The sequence below is a fragment of the Mesoplodon bidens genome (assembly GCF_964165515.1).
Source record: "Mesoplodon bidens genome assembly, chromosome: X".
Classification (NCBI taxonomy): Eukaryota; Metazoa; Chordata; class Mammalia; order Artiodactyla; family Ziphiidae; genus Mesoplodon; species Mesoplodon bidens.
In genome coordinates, this window is record NC_138163.1 from 120,580,759 (window position 1) to 120,605,938 (window position 25,180).

At 36.5% G+C, this 25,180-nt stretch overlaps 1 protein-coding gene across 1 annotated transcript in view; it reads left to right on the forward strand.

Moving 5' to 3' along the window:
- LOC308608555 (uncharacterized protein) overlaps nt 1-25,180 on the forward strand; it is a 934,308-nt gene that overhangs the window by 52,816 nt on the left and 856,312 nt on the right. The gene's annotated exons all lie outside the window — the stretch shown is intronic.

Here is a 25,180-nt window from a genome sequence, read left to right on the forward strand (position 1 = left end):
AGTGACTATGGGGTCATTAGCGTCCCTCATGATTGATACAGTCAAAAGCTTGCTGGGTGCTTACTTCTGCAACAAAAAGTATTATTTGGGAAAATCTTAATACAGTCTACAACTCATGTAATGAAAACTTATAAGCATTTTTATTAAACATATTAACCTGGTTAAAAATGATCTTGCCATCTACAATATGCAAATGTGTTCAAAGGAGAGTTTTCTGTATACTTCAGTCTTTTCCAAGATCTGAGTGGCTGTGACTCCATTTATCTCTTATTTTTCTTTTAATTGGTCTCTTCTGCTTTGTCCACCCTCTGCTGCCTGTTTGCTTGCTCTCTTATGGTGAAACTGGCTCTGATCTCTCAGGACGTCATGTTTTGCATTCTTCCTTTCTTTGTCTTTTGTCCTTTTCTCTCTACTCATGAGCCGCCAGTTTTCTTTTTGTCTTGCTCATGTCTATTCCTTTGGCTGAGCATTGCATTCAGCGCAATAGGTCTTTTATTTCTTGTTTTATTCTCGGTGGGATAGGAAAGTAGTTTTCTTTCTGGAAATCTATTTATTTGGAGTGAAAAGATGGGTTTCCTGGTAATGTTAACTGGAAGATCTGTCTTCCTCCTGTCCAACTCCTACCTCCAAACAAATCCTGTGTTTTAACATTCTACTGGCTACAGCTATGAGGCTGAAATCATGGAATACACCAAAGACTGTGGCCATTTCAACTGATCCCGAAGCTGAAATTTTAAGGTTATCTTTTAAGTGTTTACTCTCCTCTATGCATGGGTTATGCTACTCTGAGAGAGGAAGGGGAATGATGGAAAGCGTTTAATGGTGGTATTAATGATTCTGGATCCTTTTGACATGACCCCAGGCAATCTTTGATAGCTTTGTTGGTTTCTGATATGACAAGATATTCCAGGCTTACCTTGTACATTTCCTGCCCCAACATAGAATCAGTCATTCTCCAAGGGGCTCTGCTCCCTTTTAGTGGGAAATGGTATTTAGAGACCACAAATGGAGCACTAGGGGAGCTCAGCGCTACTAGAATGGTCATTGTACCTAGGCTTTTTTCAGTGGAGATGTATATATGTATTTATATATATACATATATGTATATGTATATAATTTTAAGATAAAATGCATTATCAGTTTAAATTAATACTTCAAAATAAGTTTAGGAATACACGGGTTTTACTTATCCTTCCTTCCCCCAATGCAAAAGATTCTGGTTCCCAGTGACTCCAACATAACTAATTATTTAGTTTTTTTCTGTAAGATGGCCTTCAAATAATAATACCAACATTACTACCAGCAGCAGAAATATGACTACTGAAAATACTATTTTGTCTCTTTTTGGGCATAGGATTTATGCCACTAGGGGTGTATAACTAAATTAATATGATTTAGGTCCATTCTTTTTTTTTTTTTTTTTGCAGTACGTGGGCCTCTCACTGTTGTGGCCTCTCCCGTTGTGGAGCACAGGCTCCGGACGTGCAGGTTTAGCGGCCATGGCTCACGGGCCTAGCCGCTCCGCGGCATGTGGGATCTTCGCGGACTGGGGCACGAACCCGTGTCCCCTGCATCGGCAGGTGGACTCTCAACCACTGCGCCACCGGGGAAGCCCTAATATGATTTAAATTCACTTGAAATAATTCTTCCTTTCTTTGTGATTATGCTACAAAATCAATACACCACTTAATTTGTCTCATTTTGCTCCTGGTTTTTAGGGATTGCTTTCTCACTGAAATTGTATTATTTTAATTGTATTATTTTTTCTATTCCAATTATGTTAAATTGTTACATGGTTCCAAAATCAAACCTAAAAAACTAAGTATGGATAGAGAAGTCTAACTTTTAACTCTGTCCCCTTCACTTTATTCCCCACCCTTTCCATAGAGGTATTCCATTATTTATTTATTTATTTATTTTGCAGTACGCGGGCCTCTCACTGTTGTGGCCCCTCCCACCGCGGAGCGCAGGCTCAGCGGCCATGGCTCACGGGCCCAGCCGCTCCGCGGCACGTGGGATCCCCCCGAACCGGGGCACGAACCCGTGTCCCCTGCATCAGCAGGCAGACCCTCAACCACTGTGCCACCAGGGAAGCCCTAGGTATTCCATTTTAAAAAAAATGTTTGGTCATATTTTTTTAGCTTAAAAAAATCAACACAATTATACCATCCTGTTTAATTTTTAAAGTTTCTGTGTGTTTTGGTCAAAAAGGTGATTAAGGTTAGATTCATTTTCACATTATGCAGACAAACCTTTCAAATCAATAATTGGTCCTTCCAAAGTAAATTGTACTCAGAGCAGCCTGAGTCTTCAAGGTATGTCGTGTTTTATAATTATTATTAAAACTTGCTATTTTAAGTGTCTTCTCATTTGCTGCCCATAGCATCTACTAGCTGGATGATGATCTGGACTACAACTTGGCATAATTTGAGAAAAAAGTTAAAGAATAGTAATAAAATTTCTCAAGCTTTGTGCTCTAATTTCCAGTTGATCTTATTCAGAGATCAAGATGGCAATATGATGGCTACATGTGACATAGTTGTGATTGAATCTTGATGTTTTCCCAGGACTTCTTAGCCCTGTAATTGCTTTCAACAGTGTTTTTGGAGGAAGGGATTAGCTGCAGCTCTCAGCAAAAAAGGACTATATAATTGAAAGCTTATGTATTCCATGTCCTTTATTTCTACCCAGCACAACAAAGGCCTAACATAAGTAGGTTTATTTTTCTAAGAAGATATCTTTTATTATGGCATTACTTTGGAGAGACAAATACAGGGTCAGAGGAAAAGATTTTTTTAAAGTAACAGTAGTACATTGAAAATGATTGCTCCAGCTGTTAAAATGTGATGGGGGGCTTCCCTGGTGGCGCAGTGGTTGAGAGTCCGCCTGCCGATGCAGGGGACACGGGTTCATGCCCCGGTCCGGGAAGATCCCACATGCCGTGGAGCAGCTACGCCCGTGAGCCATAGCCGCTAAACCTGCGCGTCCGGAGCCTGTGCTCCGCAATGGGAGAGGCCATGACAGTGAGAGGCCCGTGTACCACAAAAAAAAAAAAAAAAAAAATGTGATGGGAAGAGGTCAAAGTCACAATCAGTAACTTTTTTTCCATTAAAATTTTTTGCATTTGTAAAAATAGCACAGTATCCATATCATAAGTGTCAAAAATGTTCATACCCTTTGACTGAGGAATTTTACCTCTAAAGAAAAAAAGTGTTTGTGTCCAAGGATGTTCATCAAAACTTCATTTAAAATAGTTAATATTGGAAACAACCTGATTTTCTAACAACTGGAGATTACAGTTAAATGGAACTTATAGTTCATCCATGTAATGTATTCAATAAATTTATTTTTTCAAGTAATATTTAATGCATGAGAAAATGCTTATGATAGAGTCTCAGTAAAAAAGTAATACTGGGCTTCCCTGGTGGGGCAGTGGTCGAGAGTCCGCCTGTCGATGCAGTGGACACGGGTTCGTGCCCTGGTCCGGGAGGATCCCACATGCCGCGGAGCGGCTGGGCCCATGAGCCATGGCCGCTGGGCCTGCGCGCCTGGAGCCTGTGCTCCGCAGCGGGAGAGGCCACAACAGTGAGAGACCTGCGTACCACAAGGGAAAAAGAAAAAAAAAAGTAATACTAAGCGACAAATGTTATATATGTATGCACACACATATATATGTGTACATATATATATATCCTAATCCCAGTTTTGTTAAAAACTGTTCTTGTGCTTTGAAAATATACTTAAAAGAAGTATCCCAAATATGTAAGATAAACATTACAGAACCAAAAAAATACATAAATTTAATTGGATAATATAAAAGTAAACATAAGAAGTCCTAATAGTTTCCTTTCACTCTACATGTGTTGATAGGTTGTCATACGTACCTCCTAGGGTACAGAAACACTACTTTGAAGTCTGAACTCTACTGTTTTTCTTAATTGAAGTGTAGTTGATTTACAATGTTGTGTTAGTTTCAGGTGTACAGGAAAATGATTCAGTTATATATATTCTTTTCCATTATAGGTTATTAACAGGATATTGAATATAGTTCCCGGTGCTATACAGTAGGTCCTTGTTTATCAATTTTATATATAGTAGTGTGTGTGTGTTAATCCCATACTCCTAATTTATCCCTCCCCCTGTCACCCCACTTTCCCCTTTGGTAACCATAAATTTGTTTTGTATGTCTGTGAGTCTGTTTCTGTTTTGTAAATATGTTTATTTGTATCGTGTTTTTTAGATTCCACATATAAGTGGTATCATATGATATTTGTCTTTCTCTGTCTAACTTACTTCACTTAATATGATAATCTAGGTCCATCCGTGTTGCTGCAAATGGCATTATTTCATTCATTTTTATGGCTGAGTAATATTCCATTGTGTATATATACATCACATCTTCTTTATCCATTCACCTGTCAATGGACATTTAGGGCTGAGCCCTACTTTGATTAGTGGAATCTGAGGGCCAAGCTTAACCAGGAAATTTTTCTGTTATATTTCAAACATGAAGCAGACATTTGCTAATTGTTTTTCTTTCTCTCTCTCTTTCTTTTTTTTTTTAGTTGCACCATGAGGCTTGCAGGATCTTAGTTCCCTGACCAGGGATTGAACCTGGGCCCATGGCAGTGAAAGTGCCAAGTCCTAAGCAATGGACTGCCAGGGACTTCCCTGTTTTCTTTCTTGAATTGAGTCTTTTTTAGGAAGAATTGAATACTTTGCTCCCCTTTTCTCATGGTATAGAAATTTTATTTGGTCACAGTGACAGGGGAAAAAACAATAAAGTATAATTATTCATAGTCTGTTCCTACTCCACACTTTCTAGGTATAAAGGATACTTCTCTGGTCACATAGTACCATTATTTCTTTATTTTTCCTTGTCTTTGTGTTCTTATATATATTTCACCTTGTAGAGTCTATGTATTATTATGTTGTCTGAAATCATTTTTGGAATGAAATAAGGTATGAATGAAGAAAATTAAAATATTCATTTACCCTTCCATTTTCTCAGAAGCATCCCTTATTCATAGTTTTAAAGGAGCTTATTAAATTTTTTTAAAAAAGCAAAATATAAATAGGGGTTGGGTCAGACTCATTAAGTGACTTTATATATTTGTAAAATATGTTTTTAAGACCAAACTGTAGCAGTTTATAGAAATAGAGTACAACATAATACTTGAAAAGTACTAGTAAATTTACTGGATAGATTGTGTCCTGTAAGTCATATATCAATAAACTTGAATTTCCAGTCCCGGAGATATAGTGGCATAAATCAAGTTTCATATGGAATATTGAAGGTGTGTCAAACAGAACCATTATAATTCAGTAAGTCTAGAATGCTAGAATAAGAAAATATTTTGTAAGAAATAGTAATAATTCTATAAAAACTCAAATGATTTAGAAATGAAACATGAAAAATGCAAAATTTGTAAGATGATTTATTAAGTAGAGTGCAATCTTTGAAGTATGGCCCTAGTGCCATTCAGTTCTAAGCTGGGCTATTAATGCCCTGAGCTTGCTAATACCTGTGTCTGAAGAAAAGGAGGAAAGAACAGTGGGTATCTTCCTTAACACAACCAACAGTAAACACAGTTGAGTACATATGTTAAGATTATAGAGGCTTAATATTATAACAGATTAGGGATTTAATACTTTTCTTTAACAAATATTTATTGAGCACCTATTATGTGCCACCGATTCTTCTAAGCTCACTGAGGATACAGCAGTGAACAAAACACACAAAGTCTCTGCCCTCATGGAGCTTACATTCTGATGGAGGAGACATTCAATAAACAAATTAGCAACTATGTATTTGATATGCTCTCAGGCTGTTAAAAGAGCTCTGAGCTAAATAAAACAAGTTAAAAGGGTAGAGGTCAGGGCTTCCCTGGTGGCGCAGTGGTTGAGAATCTGCCTGCTAATGCAGCAGACATGGGTTCAAGCCCTGGTCTGGGAGGATCTCATGCGGAGCAACTAGGCCCGTGAGCCACAACTACTGAGCCTGCGTGTCTGGAGCCTGTGCTCCGCAACAAGAGAGGCCGCGATAGTGAGAGGCCCGCGCACCGCGATGAAGGGTGGCCCCCGCTTGCGACAACTAGAGAAAGTCCTCACACAGAAACGAAGACCCAACACAGCAAAAATAAATAAATTAATTAATAAACTCCTACCCCCAACATCTTCAAAAAAAAAAAAGGGTAGAGGTCAACAAGAATTGCTATTTCAGATATGGCAGTTAGCAAAGAGGCATTTGTGGAAGTTCCATTATTTTCATTGTTAATATGTTCTTTTATTTCAGTGCGTATACAGACACTAAGTAAGTTGCATTTTCAAACAGTAGATCATGATAATTCTCAGTGGATTTTATTTAATAATTTGAACTGAACAGGAATACCAACATGTTGGAAATCTCTTCCTCTTCATACCCGTGTCTTGATCTTTTTGCTATCTCCTCTCTGGAATCTTCCAGCAGGGTGCTGAGTGCTCTCTCTTTTTCTCATCTTCCTCCTGCAAACCATCCTGTATATAAGGAGATGACACCTGAGTGGAACCATGATGGAAGGAAGGAAGGAAGGGAACCATATGGGCACTCAGAGTGAGAGTGTTATCTTGACCGCAGTATAGTTTGACTGCCCAGACAACTGCACATACACTTTTGATTTTTTATTTTTCCTTCAGTAAAGCTCAGAAGTTCTCAGATTTTAGGGGGCCTCAGAATCAGTTTGCGTGTAGTACACAACATACCATTTGTTGCAGGCAGTAAACTAATTATTATGAGTAATTTAAGGGATTTTCAAAAATGATTTTTACTATATGCAATATTTGCTTTGCATGTTGAATTTAGTGACTAAATCCCAAGTAACTCTCCTCTGTGGGCTTAAAAACATCATCATGGCATGAAGGGTTGAAGGTAGTAAGGTGGAGAAAAGGGAAGTGGACACATGAGTATTAGATTTTGGAGGGTAGAAAATTTAGCAAGTACAGAGAAGAACAAGGTAGAAAAGCAATCAGCGTTAACTTCACCACCCCAGAGATGATTACTTTTAATATTTTGGAATATATTCTCCTAGCTTTATTTATTAATTTAATAAACATAAGATAATAATTTGCATATTATTCTATAGCCTCCTCATTAATCTGTACTGGGTTACAAACCTTGTGTGCCATCTCAGGTTTCTTTAACCGTTTCCTTCTTTCTGCCCATTTGATTAATGCTCCATCTGCACTGAGTTATCCTCCACATTCAGACTGAGAAGAAATATTACAGTGGGTTGTAGGATCTGGTTTCTTGTTCAGCTGCCCAGGGGTCATTTGGTATTACTGGGGAATGTGCGAAATGGGAGCAGGAAATGAGTGATAAGGAGCTAGTCAGATAGAATTTTCCTCCTTCCTTTCTCCTCTGGAGTGCTCTGAAGTTACCTATGAGTCCTTCTATCAAAGCTTCTAGAGAAGTCCTATGTGCTGAGCGAATGCGTCTGCTGAGTGTATTACTGTGTCTCTTCGTGGTTCCTTGTGAAGCAGTCATCATGCTAAGTAATTGCATGTTTTGCATTTTTCCTTATCTTGTTCCTTACCTCATCCCTTTTTTCCCTCACTCTTACTGCCCAAGTTTGCACTTCCCAAATAAAGTTTAATGTCTTAATCCTTGCCTCAGGTTCTGATTTCTTCATGACCTGGGATAAGGTGGCACAAGCTTAACTGTATATTGTGCATATTTTCTTATATCATTAAATAATTTTTGGCATCTCAAATTATTTTTATGTGTTTTTATTTTAATAATAAAATAATTTATGGAGAAATGTACACATCTTACGTTCAGTGAGCATACAGTCAAATATATATGCATGTGAGGCATCCCAGTCAGATTTGGAATGTTTCTGTCATGCAAGAAAGTTGCCTTTTCCCATCACTAAATATTATTCACTAATATCCTAGCTATAATTGTCCAGTGCTTCCTTGTTGAGAAATCAGTGCTGAAACTGGGGTTTCAGAGTTGTAGTGGAAAGAGCAATGAACTATGAATAGTGAGACATAGATTTAAGTCCAATTGTCATAAAAAATCAGCTAGGGTGACCTTGAAAGAGTAGTTAAAATGCTTTGGATCTGCTTCATTATATGTCAAACAGAAGGGTCAAATTAAATAACTCTTACTGTTCCTTCAATTTTAACATTCCAAGCCTCAACTGTACTTTGGGAAGCCCCTTTTCTTCTTTACCTCATGAGCGTAGTAGTTGGATGCTTCTTAAAGCAACCCCTTTGCACCAGGAGTCACCATCAAGAGCCAATTCAGTCACCTTATGTGGAAATAGTGACATTATGTTTTGGGTTCTACCCAGAGTTTCGGTGACTGTTGGTGTAGCCTCCTTTGAGATGTTTGCGGGGATTTCCTTCACACTCAACCTCCCTTGATATCTCAATGAAATGAGAGCGACCTGTCATATAATCAATAAAAGTCTTCCTTGGGCCACAGCAAGGTAAAGTGCCACTTTGTCCCTTCTCAGGCTTTCCTTTTAGGTTGTGACTAGTGAGGTGAGGGTTTACTTGGGGATCAAGTATGTACTGAATGATTATGCTTCTCTTTGATGAATAACATAGAGGTCACCCAAGACTGTAAGAATAGTTTTTCTGCAGGGCACATAGAAGTGTGTTCTTGTGTATTGCATGAAGGTGTTTAAGAGGAGGTACCATGTGGCCTAGAGTTCACACAGACACACACAGACACACACACACACTTCATTTTATTTATAGCTAAGTTATAAAAACAAGCGTCTCATTTTCCACTCAATTTTTTTTTAAATAAAATTACTAGGATCAAACAGTTGGAACTTGGCAGCAGTTTCATGTTTGCTTGGATTGTCTCATGTAAATTGATTGGAGTCTTGTTTGTGTTCTCTCAAAGAATAAATTATTGGCCATTTAAGTGCATAGTTTAGGATTTAATATGGATAGGGCATTTCTACTATAATTTGGTTTGGGATGACTCATACTAGTTGGAAATTTTTAAATAATGTTCACTTATGAATACCTAATTTGTCACTTTTTTAAGGGTTCCCAGAGAGTCATAAGCATTCATGAGATTTATTATTAGCTGTTCTATTTATGACTGGGATTTTAAACTATTTTTGAATTAAGGAAGAAACACTAGAATGCATAATCTCCAATAGTTTAATCTTGAGAAAATGATAATAACATTTACTTAGGTAAACTTCCACAAGAGAACAGAAAATGAGTACTTTTAACATACACCATAAAAAATCCAGTTTCTCATAGTTTCATTAGTGCTATTTGCAAGTGGTTTATAAAAATTCATTGGTGCTCTTCAGAAGAAGATCAGTGTTACCTCTTTTTGGGTAACTATTTTCATTTTTGAAATTTTCTTTATTTCTAGGTAATCATTGTTGTCTTCCTGCTATGTTCTCTAAGTGATTTTTTCCCGTACATGGATGGAATTGCCCTGTTCTAGTTATACTTCAAAATGCTAGTCCATTTACAGGATAATAACCCAAATTAAGTGGGAAGTATTTGACCACAACCCAGAGGAAACTAACTATGCCACAGCTCACATAATCCATGATCTTGGCCTCTTTCCTACCTTGGGGACAAGAAATATTCTCTTTTCCTTTATCATACAAAGGGATTAGAAAGGGAAAGGAGAGAAGTGAATTGCTCTGATAGATTGTATTATTGTTCCCAAATACTAGCTCCCTTACTGATGAGAAGTTTTTATCTCTTTGCTTGTTGGCATTTGCGTTGCTGCGCCATCTTGAAGGCAGAGTTTATAATACTACTACATTGACTTTAGGCTTAGACATGTGATGTAATTTAACCAATGGAATGTGAGTAGACGCGATGTGTGCCACATCTGAGCATCACGCACTTCCATATTCTCTCTTGCTTGTTCTCTTTGCCATTAAAATGGGTATGTCCCAAGTAGGGGCGTCTCCTGGAGTCTGGACCCCAGAACGAAATCACATAGGGAATTGCAGCAGCACACCTGCAAGTGCCAACATGATATGAGCAAGAAATAAATGTTTGTTGTTGCAATCTTGAGATTTTTGAGATTGCCTGTTTTACAGCGGAGCTGACATTAATACACTTGCTCTCTCAAGGTATGAAGGTGGTCCTTGGGATATTTTAGGGTAGGAAGTAGAAATATTATATGTAAAGAGGGAAGAGATATGGGAACATATGTATATGTATAACTGATTCACTTTGTTATAGAGCAGAAACTAACACACCATTATAAAGCAATTATACTCCAATAAAGATATAAAAAAAGAAATATTATATGTATATTTTGCTATGTGGCTTCAAAACTTTAAGGGACCTGAGACATTATTTACACTGGTGACTTTGAAACTTTTTGACGAAAACCTACAATTAAAAAAATAATTTTACATTATAACTTAGTACATTCAAACATATATGTTCATGTATGTGTATGTAGACATGGTATATATGGAAATAAATATACATTATATATGTAAATAGCTATATACATGGAAATAAATTTTAAGAAACAATTCTTACTCTTAAGTGTACTCTAATATTTTCTAGTTTTCTGTTCTGGTTTATTTATTTTAAGATGCTGCTTTTGACATGCTAAATCAATTTTACAGTTCACCAATGAGTCTTAATCTGCAGCTCAAAAAAATCACTGATTTAGAGAAAACTCTTCATTATAAAATGATGAAGAGCTAAAAGAGAGTGTGCTTACAGTTACACTGCCATTATTTGGAACTTGGCAAAATTTAGATGCACTTGTAAAGTTCACACAATCAAAATATTTTTATCTATTTTTAAGGGAAGAATGGAGGCCACTAAGCTATGAAATAAAGAGAATTAAAGCTTGTCACTGTTTTACACATGGCAAGTGATACATGAGCATAAAAATTAGAAGTTGATAAAATCAAGGTCAAAAATACATGTGTAATCCATTTTGAGTTTATCTTTGTGTATGGTGTTAGGGAGTGTTCTAATTTCATTCTTTTACATGTAGCTGTCCAGTTTCCCAGCACCACTTATTGAAGAGACTGTCTTTTCTCCATTGTATATCCTTGCCTCCATTATCAAGCAGCTCAATATCAAAAAACAAACAACCCAATTCAAAAATAGACAGAAGACCTAAATAGACATTTCTCCAAAGAAGATATACAGATTGCCAACAAACACATGAAAGGATGCTCAACATTACTAATAGTTAGAGAAATGCAAATCAAACCTACAATGAGGTAGTTTTCACACCTCACACCTCACACCAGTCAGAATGGCCATCATCAAAAAATCTACAAGCAATAAATGCTGGAGAGGGTGTGGAGAAAAGGGAACCCTCTTGCACTGTTGGTGGGAATATAATTATGATTATATTTTAAATGGCTGATTCAATACCAACCAGTTTTGCTATGCCAAACTGTTGCAAACTTTCCCACTCTGCCAGGATAATACTAATAAACTGGAAATTACCTGAACCTTAAAAAAACCCATAAAACAAAACAAAACAATAACAACAACAAAACACAAAAAAGCAATTCTGCCAGTGATACTCTGGATCCTATCACCCTCATCTTCTTAAGCCCTTGCTCCTTCAATTATGCTTTTTCTTTCCTGCAATATATATTTCTGTTTGTCTTATTTGGATCATTCGCCCAGCATATATGCTGTGGTCTAGCCATCTTAGGAACCACTCTGCCCCTCAAAAAAGAAAACCCAATATTGGCTCTGCATCCTTCTTCAGATACTAAATTATTCCTTTGTTTTACTTTACAGTGAAGTGCTCTAAAGGAGTAGTCTACAGATACTGTCTCACTTCTTCACTTCTCATTTACTTTTTCAAAGTTTAATTTGGTTTTTATTTTTGTCAAATGTATACATATCCATTGTTAATAATTCAAATAATTCTACAAGGCTTGCTCTGAAAAATAGCTTGTTCCACCTAGCCACCACCATTTCTCATTCCCTAGAAGCAAACACTTAACTCTTTTAGTTCATTCTATTGGTATTTATGTCCATATCTAAATAACATGCTTACATTGTTATGTATTATTTATCCCCCATTATCAACATTCTCCACCAGAATGGTACATTTGTTATAATTGATGAACCTACATTGACAGATCATTATCAATCAAAGTCCATAGTTTACTTTAGGGTTCACTCTTCGTTTTGTACACTTTATGGGTTAGGACAAATATATAATGACATGACTCCATCATTATGGTATCATACAGAGTATTTTTACTGCTCTAAAAATCCTTTGTGGGGAATTCCCTGGTGGTCCAATGGTTAGGACTCCGAGCTTCCACTGCAGGGGGCACGAGTTCCATCCCTGGTCAGGGAGCTAAGATCCTACAAGCTGAGAGGCACGGCCAAAAAAAAAAAAATCCTTCGTGTTCTTCCTATTCATTCCTCCCCACCCTTTCCTACATGTTATCTAAATAACATGCTTACACAGCCTAAGTGTCCACTGACAGATGAATGGATAAAGAAGAGGTGGTGTGTGTGTGTGTATATATATATACACACACACACACACACAATGGAATACTACTCAGCCATAAAAAAGAATGAATTTTTGCCATTTGCAGCAACATGGATGGACTTGGAGGGCATCATGCTAAGTAAAATAAGTCAGACAGAGAAAGGCAGATACTGTATGATATCACTTATATGTGGAACCTAAAAACCACAACAGACTAGTGAATACAACAAAAAAGAAGCAGACTCACAGATAGAACAAGCTAGTGGTTACCAGTGGGGAGAGGGAAGGAGGGAGGAGCAATACAGGGATAGAGGATAAAAAAGGGTTATTATGAGATTATATGAAATCATGTGTGTGAAACTTTTGAAAATTGTGAAGCACTATAGAATTTATTTTTTTCTGTTGAATTTTTATTTTTTATTTTTAAAATTTATTTTAATTTTAAATTTTTATTGGAGTACAGTTGATTTACAATGTTGTGTTAGTTTCAGGTGTACAACAGTGAATCAGTTATACATATACATAGATCCACTCTTTTTTTTAGATTCTTTTCCCTTATAGGTCATTACAGAGTATTGAGTAGAGTTCCCCGTGCTATACAGTAGGTCCTTATTTGTTATCTATTTTATTTATAGTAGTGTGTATATGTCAATCCCAATCTTCCAATTTATTCGCCCCCTCCTTACCCACTGGTAACCTAAGTTTATTTTCTACATCTGTAACTCTATTTCTGTTTTCTAGATGAGTTCATTTGTACCCCCTTTTTTTTTAAAGAGCGTATGCATTTTTCTTTTTTTTTTTTAAAGAAGATGTTGGGGGTAGGATTTTATTAATTAATTAATTTATTTTTGCTGTGTTGCGTCTTCGTTTCTGTGCGAGGGCTTTCTCTAGTTGTGGCAAGCGGGGGCCACTCTTCATCGTGGTGCGCGGGCCTCTCACTATGGCGGACTCTCTTGTTACGGAGCACAGGCTCCAGATGCGCAGGCTCAGTAGTTGTGGCTCACGGGCCTAGTTGCTCTGCGGCATGTGGGATCCCCCCCAGACCAGGGCTCGAACCCATGTCCCCTGCATTAGCAGGCAGATTTTCAACCACTGCACCACCAGGGAAGCCCCATTTGTACCCTTTTTCAAGATTCCACATATAAGCAATATCATATGATATTTGTCTTTTTGTGTATGACTTACTTCACTCCCTATGACAATCTCTAGGTCCATCCATGTTGCTGCAAATGGCATTATTTATTTTATTTTTTACGGCTGACTAATATTCCATTGTGTGTGTGTGTGTGTATACACACACACATATACAATCACACCTTCTTTATCCATTGCTCTGTTGATGGACAAAGAATCTTTAATTCAATGGAAAAAAAGAGGAAATGATAAATAAATAAATAAACGAACAAGTAAATAAATAAATGACATGCTTACATTGCTACTTTATGAATTTTTAGCTTTGGCCAGAACCATTGGTTTCTGACTAGAGAAGAAGAGGATTTAGTTTCTTTTACTACCATCCCATCCGCACTACACGTACGTGCTTGTGCACACACAGAAGGACAAGTCCTTGTCTCCACCATTCCAATATTATAATTTTAGTTATATCACTATTCAGTATCTATGTGATAATCCCTGTGTAAAATGTTCTTCACATTGGTTTACTCCTAATTTTTGATGGAGCACAGCTGTAAATAGAGCACATTTTCCATTGGCTTCTGGAGAAAGGATACATGGAAAGTAGATAGTTTTTAGAAATTACATGTCTGAAATTATCTTATTTCTACCATCCCACTTAATTGTTAGTTCACTGATACTTTCAAGAAGAATTAAAAAAATATTTTATCTATCTTTTTTAGTTGTCCTCAGTGGAAGCATTGGTCTAAATTACCTAGCCCACTGTTACTGGAAGTGGAAGATTCATGTTTCTTTTTATTTTATTAATTTCTTCTCTCATCTTTTGTACTTCTTTCTACTTTGTTGGGGATTATTTTGCTGCTCTTTTTTTCTAATTTCTTGAGATGGCTGCTTTAGTTCTTTAATTTTTAGTTTGTCTTCTTTTCTAATTTATACATTTGAGACTATATTCTCTAAGTTCCACTTTAGTTGCAGCTAATATGTGGTATTTCTTTATTCTCCAGTTCAAAATATTTTATAATTTTTATTATGATTTCCTTCTTGCCCAATGAGTTATTTAGAACTGTGTTTCTTAATTTCAAAACATGTGAGTATTTCTAGTTTTCTTTTTGTAATTTTTTTCTGTGTTAATTGCATTGTTATCAGAAAATATGCTCTGTATGATTTGGTCTTTTGAAATTTGTTGAGGCCAGCTTCATGGTCAAGCATTTTGTTTATAAATATTTAATATTCTGAAAATAATTCTACATTGAGTATATTTTATTGTTGTATTTTATAAATATCCATTAGAACTCGTGTGTTAATCATGTTGTTCAAATTTTCCATATCCATTCTGATTTTTTTTTCTATTTATTAATTACTGAGATGTGTGTTAAAATCTCTATGTTTATGACTTTGTGTATTTCTCCTTTTTCTTTCAATTTTTGCTTTAATTATTTTGATGCTATATTATTAGGTACAAGTTTTAAATGGTTTTATCTTCCTGGTAAACTTTACCTTTGATGTATATAAAGTGATTATCTTTATCTCTGGTAATACTTTTTGACCTACATATTTTCTGACAGTACTATAGCTATCTATCCTAGCTTTCTTTTGATTAGTGTTTGCATGGTATATTTTTTCTATCCTTATATACTTTAACATTTTTCTAGCCTTAGTTTTTAGATATTGTCACTTTTGATCAAAATGTAGTTTTTGATTAAAATGTAGTTTTTTAAAGTAAAATATATCTTTTCTAAGAACCTTTGTCTTTTAACTGGAGTATTGGATTGATTTACATTTGAAGGAATTAATAATAGGTTTTGGTCTTAATTAATCATTCTATTTTGTGCTTTGTATTTCTCTCTTTTACTGCATTACTTCAGATTGAGTACTTTTTAAATCGTTCTAATTTTTTCTACCAGTTTCAAAAATGAAACATTTTTTTTCTATTAGTGGTGCCCTTAGAATTACAAAATGCTTACTTAATTGTCAAGTCTAAAATTAATAGGTACCTTTATTTTTCTCTTGGACACTGTAAGGGTCTTAGAACACTTAATTTCATTATTTCTCTCTTCAGTTATAAATTATTCTTGTTTTGTAAAAATTATATTTTAATCTCAAAAACATTATTATTATTGATATTTTAAAGTAATTTTTAAAAGATTTTCCGACAGCTCCACTTCTTCCTTGCCTTTATATTCTTTGTTCCATCATAATTCTTCCTTCTGGAATTTTTCTGCCTGAAATGCATTCTCTAGAATTTTCTTTAGTGAGATTCTGCTGGAGGCAAATTCTCTCCATTTTCGTTTGTCTTAAAACATCTTCAATTTACAGTCACTCTTGAGAATTTTCAACATAGAATTGGTGGTTATTTCCTTTTAGAATACTGAATATATCATTTTACCTTCCTCTGGTTTCCATTGCTCTTGTTAAGAAGTCAGCTTTCAGTCTGTCATTCATCTGAATGCAGTCTGTTCTTTTTTTTCACTCATTGCTTTTGAGATCTTCTCTTTGTCTTAGGTGTTCTGCAGTTTTACTATTATGTGTCTAAGGTAAAAGTCCTTTTATATATCTGGGTTGGGACTCACTGGATTTCTTAAGTCTGCAGATCTGTGTTTTTCATTAATTCTCAGTCATTAACTTTTCAAATTCTTACCCTTTCTTTTCTTTCTTGGAACTCTAATTAAAAATGTGTTAAACCTTTTCACTCTACACTCTACATAGAGTCTCTTAAATGCTTTTTATTAATTTTCTATATTTGTATATTTCTGTGCTGCATTTTGGATTCTTCTGACCTGTATTTCATTTTACCAACTGTCCCTTTTGCTATATGTAATCTGCTGTTAAACTAATCCATTGAGTTTTAAATTTTAGATTTTAATTGTTATTTCTTTTTTTTTAACATCTTTATTGGAGTATAATTGCTTTACAATGGTGTGTTAGTTTCTGCTTTATAACAAAGTGAATCAGTTATACATATACATATGTCCCCATATCTCTTCCCTCTTGCAATCTCCCTCCCTCCCACCCTCCCTATCCCACCCCTCTAGGTGGTCACAAAGCACCGAGCTGATCTCCCTGTGCTATGCGGCTGCTTCCCACTAGCTATCTATTTTACGTTTGGTAGTGTATATATGTCCATTTCTATAAGTTCTTTGGCTACATTTTCAAATCTCCTTGGAAACTTTTTGTGGTTTCCAGTAAAGTTATTTTCAGGCTTGTGTTTTATTTCATTAAGCTTAGTAGGAATAGTTGTTTTAGGTCTGTGTCTTAACAATTCATTCCTATATTCAAAGTCTTCGAGGGTCTGTTTCTACAGTCTCTTATTTTTTCTTAACCTTAATTATGGTATCTCGTTTTCTTGGGGCTTTCTTATTTTTGTCTGTGTAATGGTTGTTGTTCTTGAAAACTGTGTGGGACTTCTTTGTAACCTAGGAATGATGTGCCTTCCTCCAAATAGTGTTTGCATTTACATATGCTTTAGGATCACTAACAGTGGTTCTCCAACTTGGCTATATATAGAATTGTCTGATGAACTTTAAAAAATCCTGATGTCCAAGCTGAACTATATAGACCATTTAAATCAGAATCTGCAGAAGTAGAATCCAGGCATCAGTTTTTAAAGCTACTCAGGTGATTTCAATGAGCATCCAAGGCTCAGAACTGCAGATATAAAATAACAACCCTTTCTGACTTACTTATATACACTACCAAATGTAAAATAGATAGCTAGTGGGAAGCAGCCGCATAGCACAGGGAGATCAGCTTGGTGCTTTGTGACCACCTAGAGGGGTGGGATAGGGAGGGTGGGAGGGAGGGAGATGCAAGAGGGAAGATATATGGGGATATGTGTATATGTATAGCTGATTCACTTTGTTATAAAGCAGAAACTAACACACCATTGTAAAGCAATTATACTCTAATAAAGATGTTAAAAAAAAATAATAACAACCCTGCTTGAAGTTGTTTTTGGCCCACCCAGGTGATTTGACTTTGGGCTGCAAATCTGCTGGAAGCTACTGTCTTTACAGATTCTCAGAGATTTCCCCTTCACCACTTGCTCAATACCAGTTGGCATATGGTAACTTTTTTCTAATGTCAACAATATATTGAAGATGAGGAATACAGGGACAGGGTATGAGATTTTGAGAGAGTATTTAATTCATCTACCTCCACCATTTATGAATCATACGCAAAACATTTTTTACCTTATCCAATTATTCATTCATTACATTATTTGTACTAAGTTAAAGGTAATGATGGTGAAAACGTAAAATGCTTTTTGAATTTTCATGGTGTTGTCCATGAAACATGTTGGTTTTATCATGTATTATTTAATTTCTTCTGGGAAATTTTCATGCTGACTCCTAAAGAATATCTGTAGGGTCTGATTATTCAACTTGTAAGTAAAACGATTAATTATATTGAAGGTGGACCTTGCTATCTCCTGTTGGAAAGACCCTTAGACAATGTTAATGCATTATGAAATCATAAATTGAAATTGGCTTGCTTTTATCTGTAAGGATCTTGGCATGTATTAGGATTAATCAACATATTACTCCTATGTAAACTCCATTTTTTTAATAACACATTACATTTAGTATCAGCAACAGAAATCATGATTTTATGTTAACAGGGAATGACATCATCTTCCTTTTTTCCTTTCAGCATTAAATACCTCATTCCTGTGTTGGAAAATAACACGTTGCGGCATTTGTCAGTGTTATTTCCAGTCCAACTTCTCCTTTATAAGTTCATTTTTCTTTTAGGTTCTTAATTATGGGCTGTCTTCTACGCAGTGTAGTTCACTATTTCTGTCATCATAAGAATCCAGTCTCAGTCCTTTATAGGTGAAAAAAGGACAAAAACTACCCAAGCAGCCATTGAGTGCTGGGTACTGGAGCACGTCCATTAACCTGTCAGCATTTCCCAAGATGTGTTGGGCAGAATTAAGTGGGTTCATAGATATTCTGTAAAATATATTTCCATGGTCAGGTAAGTTCAGGGAGGGCTAGATTAAATGAAGTTAAGCTGGTTTATTTAAGGGAGGCTTGGTAGAATCTTTAATATCCAAGTATACATTTTGAATTTCCCAAGGAAATATTTTATTTGAGCATTTAAAATGATTAACGTTCTTCAGAAATTTGGAAAATACTCACATATGATGATATTAAACCTTCATAATTGCCTTTTCAGGTAATTATTGGTCCTGTTTTTACAGATGAGGGAACTTAGGTTTAAAGAAGTTGTTAGTATGTTCAGTGTCAAAGAGCTATGAGGTGGAGTCTGGATGCAGATTCAGATCTGTTGTATACAAGAGTCTGCATTCACTCTTCCTCTCCCTTGCTCCCTCCCTCCTTTCTTCTCATCCTGCCTTTAAAATTACATTTATTTATATGATTGTAAAACTAACATATATTTTCACTGAAGACTCTGAAAAAACAAAAGCACAATGAAGAAAATAAAAATTACTTATAACCTCCTTCCCTGAGATAACATTAGAATTTTCTTTTAATTAATTAATTTATGGCTGTGTTGGGTCTTCGTTGCTATGCGCGGGCTTCCTCTAGTTGCGGTGAGTGTGGGCTACTCTTCGTCTTGATGCATGGGCTTCTCATTGCGGTGGCTTCTCTTGTTGTGGAGCACAAGCTCTAGGTGCGCAGGCTTCAGTAGTTGTGGCACGTGGGCTCAGTAGTTGTAGCGCACGGGCTTAGTTGCTCCACGGCATGTGTGATCTTCCCGGGCCAGGGCTCGAACCCGTGTCCCCTGCATTGGCAGGCGGATTCTTAACCACTGCGCTACCAGGGAAGTCCAACATTAGAATTTTAACATTTGATTTTATTATTCTTTTTTTGGACTTTTTTTTCTGATGTGGACCATTTTTAAAGTCTTTATTGAATTTGATACAACGCTGCTCCTGTTTTATATTTTGGTTTTTTGGCCACGAGTCATGCCGGATCTTAGCTCCCTGACCAGGGATCGAACCCGCACCCCCTGCATTGGAAGGCGAAGTCTTAACCACCCGAGTGCCAGGGAAGTCCTGAATTTTAACATTTTAAATGTTTTAAACACACATGTAAATTATATCTATATAGTGTATGTGTGTGTGTGTGGTTTTTTTTACAAAATCCATATCATACTGCATATATTTTTAAACCTGCACTGTTAATTTTATGTAATTAAATAATCTTCTATAATTCAATCCTAGTGGCTGCAAATTATTCCATCACAGGTATGCACTAAATTTACTTAGCCAGTTCTCTGTTGTTGGACTTGTAAGTTGTAGCCAATTTTTCACTATTATAAATAGCATTATGATGAACAACTTAGCACATTACATCTTTGTGCACTTGTCTGATTTTTTCTTTGGATTAAACATATGCACTCTACTAATAGTGTAGGGGAGTGCTTGTTTATTCATGTTTTGGCCAATATAAGTCTTATATATTTATTTTTATAAGCAAAACATGCTTTTTATTGTTTAGCTCATTCTTACCTCAGTTGTGCCCCTTTGGCTGTCATTAAGCTGCCCTCCCAGTAGTAGGGCTTGTGCCCTATATGATTCTTCCATGAGTGGAGGTTATTTTGCGTCCAGCTTTCTTGCTGGTTTTGCCTTATGTTATGAATTAGTCAAATCAATCAATGAGGTAAGGAGTTCAATCTGAGTATAAGACAAGTAATCCACATGGGTATTAAACCTACAGCCGTGGTTTTCTTAGCTTCCTGTTCCAGTCTAGCAGTTTTCAACCCGTAGTACACATAACAGATGGCATTCACATGTTGGACACATCATATGGGTACACTCTGTGGACTTCTCACAATTTGTGACGTGCTTCATACAATTATATTCCTTTTCTCCTGCTCTATAAAACATTTTGGAATAGAAGTTAGTGTGAGTAGTATTATAATAGGACAACTACTCTAATTTAAAACAAAATAAATAACTCACAATCATCCATCCTTAAAATTTTATTAGTAAGAAATTATTTGCCATGTATCTGTAATAGTATAAAATCTCTGCTCTAACAGAGATGAAAATGAACCATGCCTTAAACAAGATAGAGGTTAATTTATTTCTCAAAGTAAAATCTCAGCAGTTACGATGCTGCTGTACTGAGACGTCATCTAGAGCCCAGGCACCCTCCATCTTTTTGCTCTGTCATTCTTAGAATGTTGACTTCATCCACACGATCCAAGATGACTCTCCTAGCATCTGAATTCCAGGCAGCAAGAAGGGTATAAAATGGGAGTAGAGGGCCACATTCTTGCCATTAAGGACATGACCCAAAAGATGTAAACTTTACTTATGCTCATCTTCCTTTGACCAGAACATAGACACACAGAACCACACCAGTTACAGAGTAGCATGGAAAATGTTTTAAACTGGGGAGGCTAAGAGTCTAGCTTAAGATCAGGGGTTCTCTTATTGTGAGAGAGAAGGGGGACAGCTGGAAGTGCCTGTCATGTTTCTCATGAGTGTATTGTTTCTTGGTACTTGATAAGACTGCCTTAACAATCTCAACCCTCTGGACCACTGATCACTGCAGTACCTACTGTGCTTCCCCTGCATCCCAAACTGGTCAATATGCATTCCCAGTGGTCCTGTGTCTAGATCATTAACCACATTAGTGGACTGAGCTGAATATGGAATACGTGGTCTGAGACCCACATTGCTCAATATTTAAATTGCTCTTTTGTTCATGGTTTGAATTTTAATGAGAATTTAATTTGTGCTGGGGTCCTGGCCTTAATGTGAATAAACCTAAATGGTTAGCCTTACCATTTTTCTATACTGTTTACACAGGAGCAATGCTAAGCTGAAATAAATGGAAATTATCATGTGTTAGTTATTGGCATTTAGAGAAAAAGGGTATACACATTAAGAAAATGTAAAAAGAAACAGTTTTATCACTGCCATTTCAAAATGTGCCTTTAATATATCCCCCTTTTTACTCAAAGGAAAATAAGCAAGTCAGCAATACATTTTAACTTGAAAAATTCTAGCTGAAACTTTCTTGGTTGGGGTGGGGTGTGGGTTGTGGAAAGGCGGGATGACTACTCTTATTGTTATGAAGCTGGCATCACTGGCATTTTTTCTGCTTTATTTTCCTAAATATTCAATCATGTGATTTCCCAGTTACATAGCATCTGCTTCCTTCACGTTTTAGCCTAGGGCTGGCCTTGAACGTGGTTATATCATCATATGAAACAGAGAGGAATAGCCCTTGAACAGTCTTTAGTCATGGTTGATATGATCCTGGAAATAAAGGATCCAAGCTAATGAACATTAGTATTAGTGAATGTTTTACAGGTGCAGCATGAGTCTTTGATGTGTACTCAATTCAGGCAAATCTAGCAATTTGGAAGGTGTCATATTCATCAAGTTCAGATCCGTGAGTAGATACGAATAACAGATGCTTCTGTGTTCTGGAGCACAGTTCTGAAACTCAGCATGTTCTGAAGGTTCTTTATACTCAAGGAATTTAATAAGCCAGATCAAGATAATGACCATTAAACTCACACCCCACCCTCATATCCAACCCTTTTTCTGAATACTCATTTTAGAGAAATATGGGACTTTTTAGGATTTGTCTGGGCGAGTCTACCTGTTGAAAGACAATTTCACACCTCTACCAATTTCCTAATTCCCTGTAGACCCCGATGGCTTTTTTTTTTCCGTCTCCTATGTTTTTAACATCTTTATTGGAGTATAATTGCTTTACAATGGTGTGTTAGTTTCTGCTTTATAACAAAGTGAATCAGCTATACATATACATATATCCCTATATCTCCTCCCTCTTGGGTCTCCCTCCCTCCCACCCTCCCTATCCCACCCCTCTAGGTGGTCACAAAGCACCAAGCTGATCTCCCTGTGCTATGCGGCTGCTTCCCACTAGCTATCTGTTTTATATTTGGTAGTGTATATGAGTCCATGCCACTCTCTCACTTTGTCCCAGCTTACCCTTCCCCCTCCCCGTGTCCTCAAGTTCATTCTCTATGTCTGTGTCTTTATTCTTGTCCTGCCCCTAGGTTCTTCAGAACCATTTTTTTCAGATTCCATATATATGTGTTAGCATATGGTATTTGTTTTTCTCTTCTGACTTACTTCACTCTGTATGACAGACTCTAGGTCCATCCACCTCACTACAAATAACTCAATTTAGTTTCTTTTTATAGCTGAGTAATATTCCATTGTATATATATGCCACATCTTCTTTATCCATTCATCTGTTGTTGGACACTTAGGTTGCTTCCATGTCCTGGCTATTGTAAGTAGTGCTGCAATGAACATTGTGGTACATGACTCCTTTTGAATTATGGTTTTCTCAGGGTATATGCCCAGTAGTGGGATTGCTGGGTCGTATGGTAGTTCTATTTTTAGTTTTTAAAGGAACCTCCATACTGTTCTTCTTAATGGCTGTATCAATTTACATTCCCACCAACAGTGCAAGAGGGTTCCCTTTTCTCCACACCCTCTCCAGCATTTATTGTTTGTAGGTTTTTTTGATGATGGCCATTCTGACTGGTGTGAGGTAATAATCATTGTAGTTTTGATTTGCATTTCTCTAATGATTAGTGATGTTGAGCATCCTTTCATGTGTTTGTTGGCAATCTGTATGTCTTCTTTGGAGAAATGTCTATTTAGGTCTTCTGCCCATTTTTGGATTGGGTTGTTTCTTTCTTTGATATTGAGCTACATGAGCTGTTTATATATTTTGGAGATTAACCCTTTGTCCGTTGATTCATTTGCAAATATTTTCTCCCATTCTGAGGGTTGTCTTTTCGTCTTGTTTATGGTTTCCTTTGCTGTGCAAAAGCTTTTAAGGTTCATTAGGTCCCATTTGTTTATTTTTGTTTTTATTTCCATTTCTCTAGGAGGTGGGTCAAAAAGGACCTTGCTGTGATTTATGTCATAGAGAGTTCTGCCTATGTTTTCCGCTAAGAGTTTTATACTGTCTGGCCTTACAGTTAGGTCTTTAATCCATTTTGAGTTTATTTTTGTGTATGGTGTTAGGGAGTGTTGTAATTTCATTCTTTTACATGTAGCTGTCCAGTTTTCCCAGCACCACTTATTGCAGAGGCTGTCTTTTCTCCATTGTATATTCTTGCCTCCTTTATCAAATATAAGGTGACCATATGTGCATGGGTTTATCTCTTGGCTTTCTATCCTGTTCCATTGATCTATAGTTCTGTTTTTGTGCCAGTACCATACTGTCTTAATTACTGTAGCTTTATAGTATAGTCTGAAGTCAGGGAGCCTGATTCTTCCAGCTCCGTTTTTCTTTCTCAAGATTGCTTTGGCTATTCGGGGTCTTCCATACAAATTGTGAAATTTTTTGTTCTAGTTCTGTGATAAATGCCAGTTGTAATTTGATAGGGATTGCATTGAATGTGTAGATTGCTTTGGGTACTATAGTCATTTTCACAATATTGATTCTTCCAATCCAAGAACATGGTATATCTCTCCATCTGTTTGTACCGTCTTTAATTTCTTTCATCAGTGTCTTATACTTTTCTGCATACAGGTCTTTTGTCTCCTTAGGTAGGTTTATTCCTAGGTATTTTATTTTTTTTGTTGCAATGGTAAATGGGAGTGTTTCCTTAATTTCTCTTTCAGATTTTTCATCATTAGTGTATAGGAATGCAAGAGATTTCTGTGCACTAATTTTGTATCCTGCAACTTTACCAAATTCATTGCTTAGCCCTAGTAGTTTTCTGGTAGAGTCTTTAGGATTCTCTATGTATAGTGTCATGTCACCTGCTAACAGTGACAGCTTTACTTCTTGTCTGGTTTGGATTCCTTTTATTTGTTTTCCTTCTCTGATTGCTGTGGCTAAAACTTCCAAAACTATGTTGAATAATAGTAGTGAGAGTGGGCAACCTTGTCTTGTTCCTGATCTTAGTGGAAATGGGTTCAGCTTTTCACCATAGAGAGCGATGTTGGCTGTGGGTTTGTCATATATGGCCTTTATTATGTTGAGGTAAGTTCCCTCTATGCCTGCTTTCTGGAGGGTTTTTTATCATAAGTGGGTGTTGAATTTTGTGGAAAGCTTTTTCTGCATCTATTGAGATGATCATATGGTTTTTCTTCTTCAATTTGTTAATATGGTGTATCATGTTGATTGATTTGCATATATTGAAGAATCCTTGCATTCCTGGGATAAACCCCACTTGATCATGGTGTATGATCCTTTTAATGTGCTGTTGGATTGTTTTTGCTAGTATTTTGTTGAGGATTTTTGCATCTATGTTCATCAGTGATATTGGCCTGTAGTTTTCTTTCTTTGTGACATCCTTGCCTGGTTTTGGTATCAAGGTGATGGTGGCCTCATAGAATGAGTTTGGGAGTGTTCCTCCCTCTGCTATATTGTGGAAGAGTTTGAGAAGGATAGGTGTTAGCTCTTCTCTAAATGTTTGATAGAATTCGCCTGTGAAGCCCTCTGGTCCTGGGCTTTTGTTTGTTGGAAGATTTTTTTTTTTTTTTTTTTTTTTTTTTTTTGTGGTACGCGGGCCTCTCACTGTTGTGGCCTCTCCCGTTGCGAAGCACAGGCTCCGGATGCGCAGGCCCAGCGGCCATGGCTCACGGGC